This window comes from Phascolarctos cinereus, unplaced genomic scaffold, assembly GCF_003287225.1.
Source record: "Phascolarctos cinereus isolate Bilbo 61053 unplaced genomic scaffold, phaCin_HiC Scaffold_4;HRSCAF=312, whole genome shotgun sequence".
Taxonomy (NCBI): domain Eukaryota; kingdom Metazoa; phylum Chordata; class Mammalia; order Diprotodontia; family Phascolarctidae; genus Phascolarctos; species Phascolarctos cinereus.
The window spans coordinates 539043908-539055888 of NW_027555847.1; the positions used below are offsets into that span (position 1 = coordinate 539043908).

The 11981-nt window shown below is 34.0% G+C and overlaps 1 pseudogene; it reads right to left on the bottom strand.

The window, feature by feature from the left end:
* Window positions 1–495: 495 nt before the first annotated feature.
* On the bottom strand, window positions 496–996 carry LOC110216232 (coatomer subunit epsilon pseudogene; annotated as a pseudogene).
* Between the last annotated feature and the right edge of the window lie 10985 nt (window positions 997–11981).

An 11981-nucleotide genomic window follows, 5' to 3' on the forward strand; every position in this document is an offset into this window, starting at 1 on the left:
AATTCATGGGCATCCCCTCAATTTCCAATTCTTTATCACCACAAAAAGAACTGTTACAAACACTTTATACATATAGTCCCTTTTCCTTTTTTTAAAATCTCCTTGGGATACAGACCTAGTAGTGGTGTCACAGGGTCTAAGTTTATGCACAGTTTTATGGCCCTTTAGGCATAATTCCAAATTTCTCTCCAGAATGGTTGGATCAGTTCACAACACCATCATTTTTTTTTTTTACTCAAGAGCCTTTATTGAAAAAGTGCTGTGGGCAGGAGCCTGGGTCTGGCCAGAGTCCTCAGAAGGAGCTGAGGGAAATAAGCCTCCTGAGGGAGACTGGGGAGAACCTGCAAGAAAGGGCATCCCTTTGGCCCCAAAAGTAATGGTCCTGCATGAAAAGACGAATGCTTTGCTTTGGGAAAGGTGGCAAGCTGAGGGGGTTTTCTTCCTTTCTTGGGGAGGAGAGTCCAGTGACCTCCACAAACCCCATGGCCCTTCTCACTAAATCGGAGCATGATGCAGAGCCAGCTAGTCAAAATAATTTTCCTTGCTCTGGTATTCTTTGATGAATGGGTAGGACCGGTGCATATCTTTTAGTTGTGATAAGTATCTGTTCATGACCTCAGGGGGCTTCCCCAGGTACTGGGAGGAGACAATGAAATTGATAAGGGTCTCTGGGTGGCTGCTGTTCTTGTCAAGTGTCTCTTGGAGAACTCCCTCTACATCCTCCCATTTGCCATGGGCCATGTAGCAGGCAGCTTGGCCATTGAGTAGGAACAGGGTGGAGGAGCACTTATCAGCCACCTCCGGGAAGATGCAATAGGTATCCTGCAGCTTCTCACCTCTCATGGCCAGATTGACCCAGGCAGTGGCCAGTTGCATCAGTGGCGTCCTCATCTTGCTACTGCATCTTTTTTAGTTCCTTTCAGGCTAGGTCCAATCTCTCCAGCTTCAGGAGTATCTGCACAATCATGGCCATGCACTCTAAGCTCTCCCCCTGGTACAATGGAAATAGATGGAAGCAGCCATCAACAAGAAGGCCATATTGGTCACATCAACATTTGTGTCCCAATTTTTCCACATCCCCTCCAATATTTGTACTTTTCCTTTTCTGTCATATAAGCAATGTGGTAGGTGTGTGACGTGGTACCTCAGAATTGTTTTAGTTTTCATTTCTCTAATCAAAAATGATTTAGACTTTTTTGTTCATGTGACTATAGAAAGCTTTGATTTCTTTGCCTGAAAACTGCTTGTTCATTTACTTTGACCATTTCTTAACTGGGGAATGACTTGCATTCTTATAAATTTAACTCATTTCATTATATATTTGTGAAATGAAGCCATTATTAGAGACTCAGTTCTCTATATATTTTAGGAATGAGGCATTTATCAGAGACACTTGCTGTAAAAAATCCTGCCCCCCTACCCCCAGTTTCTGCTTTCCTTCTAATCTTGGCTGCATTGAGTTTGTTTGTGCTAAACCTTTTTAATTTAATGTAGCCAAAAGTATCCATTTTACATCCTGTCTTGCTCTCTATCTCTTTTTTGGTCATAAATTATTCTCTTATCCATAGATCTGACAGGTAAACTATCCTATGCATCCCTAATTTGCTTATGGTATTACTCTTTATGTCTAAATTGTGTACCCTTTGTGACATTATTTTGGTATATGGTATGAGATGTTTATCCATATGTAGTTTCTGCCAAACTGCTTTCCAGTTTTCTCAGAAGTTTTTGTAGAATAGTGACTACTTGTTCCAAAAGCTTGGATCTTTGGATTTATTAAACACTAGATTACTATGGTCATTTTTTACTGTATATTGTGTACCTAATCTATTCCATTGATCCACCACTCTGTTTGTTAGACAGTACCATATGATTCTGATGATTACTGCTTTGTAATACAGTTTGACTTCTGGAACCATTAGGCCACCTTCCTTCACATTTTTCCCCTTGATTCTCCAATTGTTTAGATCTGACTTCATTTGCGTGAAAAGTGTTTTGTTATTGTATTCATAAAGTTCCTGGGCTTTTCTAGGCAGGTAGACTCTCAAGTATTTTTTATATTGTCTACAGTTATTTTAAATGAAATTTCTATTTCTATCTCTTACTGCTGGACTTGTTGGTCATATATAGAAATGCTGATGATTCATGCGAGTTAATTTTATAATCCTTCAAGTTTTCTAACGTTAGTTCAACTAGTTTTTTAGTTGATTTTCTAGGATTCTTTAAGTATACCCTTATGCCACCTGCAAAGATCAATAGTTTTGTTTAGTCATTGCTTATTCTAATTCCTTCAACTTCTTTTTCTTCTCTTACTGCTACAGTTAGAATTTTTAATACAATATTGAAATTAGTGGTGATAATGAGCATTTTTGCTTCATCCCTGATCTTATTCGGAGGGCTTCTAGCTTATCCTCATTAGAGAAAATGTCTGTTGAGGGTTTTAGATAGATACTACTAATCATTTTAAGGAAAGCCACATTTATTCCTATGCTTTCTAACTTTTTCAAAATAGGAATGAGTGTTGTATTTTGTCAAAGGCTTTTTCTGTGTCTATTGATACAATAATATGATTTTTGTTGTTTTTCTTTAGTGATATGGTTAATTACGCCGATAGTTTTCCTAATATTGAACCTTCCTTGTATTCCTGGTATAAATTCCACCTGGTCATAATGTATGATCTTTGTGATATATTGCTGTAATCTTCTTCCTACTATTAAAATAGTAATTATTTTTAATTTCTGTAAGAGATAGAATTTGAGGATAAGAGAAACTATTCAGTCTTGAAAAGATATCTGGTGTTTGCAGCTGCTAAATAACAATGTTTGTTATATTCTTACAAAAGGAAAAGAAAAAGTGACTTTTGATTATTTTGACATTAAATTGCTTGTAGTACATGAGGGATTAATTATAAGACTGGTACTTCATTCTGCTACCTAAAAGAGCAAGAGTTTTAGAGAAGAATAAATATTCACAATAGCATTTGTGAAATTGTGAGAATATGATGTTCACCATGTCAATCTCTTTCCTCCCAGGCTTTTTTTTTTTTTTTACTGTAAATTCACTGACCTCCCTGAATGTGTCTTATCTGAGTACACAAAACATTATAATTAGTACATATTGTATGAATGACCAGATAGGCCACATTCAATATAGCAAATATATACATATATACATACATACATACATATATATGTATGTATATATATATATATATATATATATACACATACATATATATGTATGTATGTATGTATATATGTGTATCTATCTATCTATCTATCTATCTATCTATCTATCTATCTAGCATGTAGTATGGGCAAAGCACATATCTATATCTATATCTATATCTATATCTATATCTATATCTATATCTATATCTATATCTATCCCCATATATGCATACAAGGGTGTGTGTGCATATACACACACACACACATATATTTAATGCATGTACACAAGCATTTATATGGCATGGCATATATACCATGCATATGTATATATGTTTTCACATATATATACATATATGTAAATAATGTGTGTTTATCTATGCATGCCTATATAAGTTGTTCATTCTCTGTGGATTTTTATTTCTTAACTCAGATTAAAGTGTTTATTTACCTGATTTCCTACTAATAACATGTTGGTTTTGTGAATGGTGGAGGGTCCTAATCTTACATTGAAAAAATCTTCTTCCAATAACAAATGTCTCTTGCAGACAACTTCTAGGGATTGGCCTACACAGAATCTTTCCCAGCTAGATGAGGCATTGTGATACAACACAGTGAGCATGGGAGAGGGATGTAGGAGATGTAGGTTCAATTTTTAACTCTCTGTCTTACTAATTATGTGAACTGGAACAACTCACTTTACTTAAAACTTTTATATGCTATTTTAAGGTTTATAAAATTCTATGCTTACAACATGGGAGGTGGGTAGTGTGAGTATGATTATCTCATTTTTCAGATTAGAAAACTGAGGCTTAAAGTACCCAAAGACTTGCCCAGAACCATACATCTTAATTTATCATTCTCATCAGCCTAGTTTGGGTTACTAATATTTGCACTACCTACTTTATTGGGCTGTTAACAAGAGATAACATGTATAAGGTGATTTGTGTCTTCCAAGCGCTATATAAATGTGAGTTGCAATTAATATTATTATTGAGCTTTGTTGATAGAGACTGGGTATGATACACAGTTGTATACACATATGAGAAAAAATGCAAACGAAAAGAAACAAAATAAACAGAACACCGATTAATTAATTTTCTTCCTCCTGTCTGTTATTGGAGTTGATGCAAAGGTGCTCTCAGAGAGCTCACAAAGGATCATTTTCTGTCCCCATATTTTCACTCAATTATAAAAAGAAGTACAAAGACTGCAGAACATTTAATATAGAAGAATAATGGCAGGATAGTGACTTATCTGAGCATTGTTTCCATCTTAACCCTATCAAAAAAGATCAGAAGAATGAGATGAACAATGATGATTATATAAAATCTGGCATTTTTAAGAGACAGTTTAACCAATTATAATTATGTCTTACCTTAAATTTATTATAATCTTTCTGAAATGGCCCCAAGAAAAAAATCACATTTAATGGTTACTACATTTCATAGAATTTTTCTCTACTGATATTAAGATTAATTTGGACTTGATAAATAGAAAATTCTTAATGTATTCCAAGGATAGGTAGAAAATTAAGGCTTTAAGTTTAAATACTGCGGTTAGATTATAACAGTGGATGAACCTGAAACTTGCAAATATCTTGGCACCTCCAGGCAAGACACAAAGAGCTAAAAACTTTTAATGCATTGGGTTTTCCTGCATATGTTAAGAGACCTACTGGCATACTTAAATCAAAGCTCAATGGGAAGAACACATTTAAAAGCACACTTACAAAATACCCATTTTAGTATACATTTCTACAACTGTAAAATAGAGCATAACAGATGTGAAAAATATTCTAACAAAAACCTATGCAGTAGTTTGACTTTTTTTGGCGTGGTTATTTTGACCTTGACACACATAAATATTAAAAATATCCATATAATACATTGCAATTTTCTATTACATCCAGCTTGTATCTTATTTAAAAGCATGTACTTAATTAAACATGTTGATTTCAAAGCTATACCAGTTGTCTGTGTTTCTTTCTGGATCACTTTCTGATCTCTTCTTTTATGTATTTTTAAAACGCTTCACAGAGTTTTTTTCTTTTTTCTTTTTTTTGGCATCACTGTAATTGGCATTCCTTCCTTCTCAGTACTCCACCTTCCCTCTAAAAAATCCTCTGTTATATCAGGTTTCATAGTTAAGTAAATAAAATTCATACATTGGCTGTGTCTAAAAATGTACCTAATTTGTCAAAATGAGTCTATCACTTTTCTGTCAAAAGGTGGGATGCATGCTTCATCATTAGTTCTCTGGAGTTGTGTTTAGTTATTGCATATATCTGAGTTTTTAAATTACTCAAAGTAGTTTTTTAAAAATGATGTAATCATTATATAAATTGTTCTAGTTATGATCACTTCATTCAACATTAGTTCATACATCTTCCCAGGTTTCTTTGAATCCACCCATTTCACCGTTTTTACATACTTCAATAATATTCCATGACATTCATATATCATAGTTTATTTAGGTATTCCCCATCTGATGGGCATTCCATTATTTTCAGGCAGTCAATAAACATTTATTAAACATCTATTATGTGTCAGATATTGTGCTAAGTGCTGAGGATACAAAGAAAGGTAAAGGACAATCCTTGCTCTCAAACAACTCACAGTCTAATGAGAGAGATAACAGGTGAACAAAGATCTATAGACATATATATAGAATCAATAGGAACATTTAATAGAGTTAAGGCCCTACAATTAAGAAGGATTAGAAAAGGCTTCCTGTAGAAAGCGGGATTTATGTTGGAACTTGAAAAAAACAAGGAAGCCAGAAGTCTTGATGAGAAAGGAGAGTATTCCAGGCATGGGGAACAGCCAGAGAAAATGCCCAGACTGGAGAGATGCAACGGCTTTTTTAAAGGAACAGCACAGAGGTCAGTGTTATTGCATCAAAGAATGATTGGTGAGGTAATGGGTGATGTTGTAAGGTATAAGGAGACTGGAAAAATAGGGTAATTAGGTCAAAGACTAAATTATGAAAGTCTTTGAAGATTAAGCAGAAGATTTTGTATTTGATCCTGAAGGTAATAGGGAACCACTGGAGTTTATTGAACACAGAGATGATAGAGTTGGACATATGCTTTAGGAAAATTATGGTGGCAGCTGAATGGAAGAACTAGAGTGAAGAGACTTGTAGCAGGTAAACCAACCAGCAAGCTATTGCAATAGTCCATGTATGAGGTGATGAGAACCTAACATCAAGGTGGTGGCAGTATCAGAAGAGAGAAGGGCTAACATCAAGAGATATCGAAAGGTGAAATCAACAGACCGCGGTGCCAGATTGGATATGGATATGAGAAATGGTGAGGAGTCAAGCATGACACCTAGGTTGTGAGCCTGGGGGCCTGAGAGAATGTTGATTCCCTAGACTGTAAAAAGGAAGTTTGGAAGGGGAGGTGTTTTTTTTTTTTTGAGGGAGGAGGGAAGGTAATGAATTCTGTTTTGGAGATCTTGAGTTTAAATGTCTGCTGTACGTTCAGTTTGAGGTGTCTGAAAACCAGTTAGAGATGTAAGAATGGAAGTCAGCAAAGAGGTTGGATCAGGATGGGTAAATTTGAGAATCATCAGTGCAGAAATAATAATTAAATCCATCCACACACACATAAATTATTCCATCTCTCTTTTATCTTTGTGGGGTATACATTTAGTAATCATATTTCTGAGTCAAAAGGTATATGACCAGTTTAATGACTTTAGGGTCATAATTACAAATTACATTCTAGAATGACTGAATCAATTCATACCCTTACAAGCAATGGATTTGTATGTCTGTCCTCTCCCTTCCCCTCTAATAATTATGATTTTCTCTTGTAATCTTTCGTGATGTAATGGATGTTCTGTAGAACTTTAGAATTGTTGTTTTACATTTCTTATGTTATTAATGGTATGGAATATTTTGGTTGTGGATAGCATGTGTTTCTTCTTTTGAGAACTGCCTAATCATATGCTTTGACCATTTGTCTATGGGGAGAATTGTTTTTATTTTTATATCTTTGGATCAGTTTCCTGTATATCTTAGATATCAAAACATCAGAGAAATTTGCTGTAAATATTATTTTCCAGTTAACTGTTTCTCTTCTAATTTAGCTTTTTTGATTTTATTTATATATAAGATTTTAAATTGTATGTAATTAAAATTGTCTACTTTATTTCCTATGATCCTTTCTATCCTTGTTTGGTGAAGACTTCCTCACCTATCCATAGTTTCAAAAGGTATCTCCTGCCATGTTCCTGTAATTTGTTCATATTGTGAACTTTTAGGTCTGGGTTCTTTCTCCATTTGAAACTTATTGTGGTATATGTGGTAAGATTTGGCCTAAATTTAATTTCTACAATATATTCTTTGCAGTTTGTCCAGTAATTAAAAAATTGAATAGGGAATCTTTATGCAAATTATTTAGCTCTTTTGATTGAGCAAAATTGTGGTACTATGTTCATTTGTCTCAGGATCTTGTGTTCTTCATTGTTCCACTGATCAACTTTTCTATTTTTTAAAAAACCAATATCAGGCTAGATGATTATAATTTTGTGTAGTTTGAGATCTGGTACTTATAGACCCCTTTCCTTTCCAATTTTTTCCTGTTTTCCTTTGAGATTCTTTATCTTCTTGTTCAACCATGTGGATTGCTATTTTCCTAGTTCTATAGGTAATACTTTGGCTGATATGGCTCTGAATATGTAAATTTAAGCAGCACTGTTACTTTTATTATATTAGCAAGGTAAATAATATACAGTTAGGAGCTCTTCAATTATTCATGTCTGTCTAGTTCTTTAGAGGCTTTTTTTTGGTAGTTATAGTCATATAATTGTTGACTGTATCTTGGTAGAGGCTCTTTCAAATATTTTACACATTATGCATTATGTTAAATGGAATTAATCTCTCTATTTCTTCCTGTAACTCAATCAACGAGCCTTTTTAAGCACTTACTTACTATGTGCTAGTAGCTGTACTAATGAAACACTGAGAATACAAACAGAAAAAAAAGTTCCTGCCCTCAAAGAGCATAAATTTGAATGAGAAAGGTAATGTCTAAAAGAAAACTGAAAAGCAGAGGGAGATAGTGTCAGAGGCTGGTAGAGTAATCTAGAGGAGTGTAGCCTAGTGGGAGATGAAGAGATGACTTTCTTTAAATGGAAGTTTTGGGAGGAGCCCTTCACTCAAAAGGAAAAGACCTAGAGGTAGAAAGTGCTTCCAAGGTGTGAATTCCAGGGCTTATGTAAGCTTCCAGAATGGAGAGGTTCCTGGAGCATGATGGAGAGGTCCAGAAGAGAGAGGCCTGTTAGGAAATGTTGGATTTTTTCCCAACATACTGAAAGGCTGATGATTTGCCTGAGTTTATTTTATATCCTACTACTTTGCTAAAGTTACTAATTATTACAATTAATTTTTAGTTGAATATCTAAGATTATCCAAATAGAATGTTATATCTGAAAATAGAATAATCTATAAAAAGGATGACCTATAGAATATCATCTGCAAAATCTGACAATTTTGTTATTCTTTGTCCACCTGCATTCATGATTTTTTTTCTTGTTACTGCTATAGATAGCATTTCTAGTATTATATCAAAGAGTAGTCTATCTATATTTTCTTTGGTCCCAAATTCTTCCCTTATTCATAGATCTGACAAATAAACTATTCCATGCTTTCCTAATTTGCTTATGGTATCACCCTTTATGTATAAATCATGTATCCATTTTGATCTGGAGAGATGAGGGAGGAAGGGATAGAATTTGGAGTTCAAAACTCAGAAAAGTAACACAAATTGCTTTAACATGCAATTGGGGAAAAACAAATTATTATATAAAATAATAAATGGTAGTGATAATAGGTGTTTTTTAACTTACTACTGAGCTTACTGGAAAGGCTTCTGATATAAAGTAAGGTATTAATAAATTCTTATTGATCTGACATAACTCATATTAGTAATTTGGTTACTCTGACCCTTGAAGATGTTACTATTCAGAAGAGATATTTATCTTCACTCCCTATTAGAATGTAGGCATTTAATTCTTGTTTAGCCTTTTCTAACTGCTCAAATTTATTTATCTTTCTGCTTTTCTCTTGATTCCTATTTTTGCATTTCAGATTTTCTACTCAGCTCTGAGGTTTTCATCAGGAATATTTAAAGGTTCTCTATTCCATTAAAGGTTCAATTTTTCAAGTAGTATTAAACTTATTCTTTGAGGTTAAATTATTATTATTTGTAATCCTTTAGTATTTTTGCCTTTAGGAATATTGTATTCCAAGATCTTCTCTTATTTTATATAGTTACTACAAAGTCTTGTGTGAACTCAACTGTAGTTCCTTTATATTTGCACTATCTGTCCAGTTGTAATACACATACACACATGCATACATAAGTAAGTGAGTGTATATTAGACCAAGAAGCTCTGGATTTTGAATAGCATTCATGGAAGCTTTCCTTTTGGAATTTATTTCAGTAGGTTAGTGGTGGATTCAATTGATTTTAATTTTGCCGTCTGATACTTGTAAATCTGAATGATTTATTGAAATGTGTTAGGAAGGCTTTAAAAAATTTGGCCATGATTTTGAAGGAGAATGATCTCCTGAAATACCTTTTGTGACTGGTTTTCCAGGTCTATAGTTTTTGATAGTTGATAGTTTTGATAGTTTTTTTTAATCTTTTGATTTGTTTTTAATATTTCTTGCTGTCTGTTGGAATCATTGAGTTCTGTTTGATTTATTTTAATTTACAGGGAGGTTGCTATTTGGGTAATGTTCTCCATCTTCTTTTCTAAGCTATTCCTTCTTCCAATTAATTTTTTTAACTTCATAGTGTTTTATTTTTTTTCCAATTACATTTAAACTTACTTCTCAACATTTGTAAGATTTTGAGCTCCAAATTTTTTCTGTCCCTCCCTTCAATCTCCATTCCCGAAGACCACAAGTATTCTGATATAAGTTATACATCTACAATCATGTTAAAAATATTTCCATATTAGTTTTGCTGTGAAAGAAGATTCAGAACAGAAGGGAAAAACCATGAGAAAGAAAACAAACAAACAAAAAACCTCTAAAGTGAAAATAGTATGCTTTTATCTGCATTCAGACTCCATAGTTCTTTCTCTGGATGTGGTCAGCATTTTCTATCATAAATTCCTTGGAATTGTCTTGGATCATTTGATGATAAGAGAGGTAAGTCTGTCATAGTTGATCACTGCACAGTATTGCTGTTACTGTGTAGCATGTTCAACTGGTTCCGCTCACTTTACCCAGCATCAGCTTATGTATTTTCAGGTTTTTCTGAAATCTACCTGCTCATCATTTCTTGTAGAACAATAGTATTCTATTACATTCATATACTACAGTTTGTTCAGCCATTCCCCAACTGATGGGCATCCCCTCAATTTCCAATGTTGGGCACCACAAAACGAGCTGCTATAAATATTTCTCTTTTTTATGATGCCTTTGGGATACAGAAAGATACCTAGTAGTAGTATTGCTGGATAAAAGGTTATACACAACTTTATATGCCTTTAGGCCTAGCTCTAAATTGTTCTCCGGAATGGTTGGATCAGTTCGCAACTCCACCAACAATGCGTTAGTGTTCCAATTTTCCCACATCTTCTCCAACATTTATCATTTTTCTTTTCTGTCATATTAACCAATCTGATAGATGTGAGGTGATACCTCACAGTTGTTTTAATTTGCATTTCTCTAATCAATTGTGATTTAGAGCATTTTTTTTTCATATGACTATAGATAGCTTCAATTTCTTTATCTGAAAACTGCCTGTTCATACCATTTGATCATTTATTAGTTGGGGACTTCCAATTTATCCTTAGAAAATACTTATTTTCCATCTTCTTTTTAAAATGTCACTTCATTTCTTCTAAGTATTCTTGTAGTTATTATGGTCAAACTATTTTTTCCTCTGAGTTCTTGTTGTACTCATGGAGTTACTTTCTTTTGGCATCTCATGACTCTTGATATTTATTTAGGGTGCTCAGTGTCTCCTTCTGTTTAATCTTATCACTAGCCTTAGTTCTTGATTTGTGGCTTTGTTCTAAGGCCAGGCTCTATTCCTTTTTGAACTATTTGATGGCATGGTTAGGCCTTGTTTGGTCCTGACTTTTATTTTTTGAGATCCCACTACTGGTTTTTAATCTCTGCTAGTGTGTTTTTGCTGAGAGTATTGTCTGGCTCCAGTGTCCTAGTAGAGCTTTGTGATCAGCCATCCCTGGTCAGAGTGCTTCTTTGGGCTTCTGGATCATTCATCTGAAATCATGATTGCTTGCCTAGCAAGACACCTCTCCCATTGCCTATGACATATACATACATACATACACACAAACACATATACACTTATATACAAAATACACATATATACATACATGTATGTGTCTATATATGCATTTATATGTATGTGTGTATATGTATATAATCACGATCATGATGAAGGGGTTACAAATACTCTGTATTTGTTGCCTTTTTCTATCCACTGCCAGAGTATTTATGAGAGATAGTTTTTTTTTTATGACTTTTCATACGCCATCTTTTTTGAAAAATAAGTTTTCATTGACATTTTCTGTTTTTCACATCACATAGTTATCTCAAACAACTCTCTCTTTCTCCCTTGACAAATATTATTTTTAAAGAGGAAAATAAATCAGCACACTTGATCGATAGGTGCAATTATTGTCTCCATTTTTCAGTTGAGGAAACTGAGGCAGGCAGAGGTTAGTGATTTGCCTAGGGCTACACAGATAATAATTTTCTGAAGCTAGATTTGAACTCAGGGCTTCTTGACTCCAGGCCTACTGCTTTATCCACTGGGCT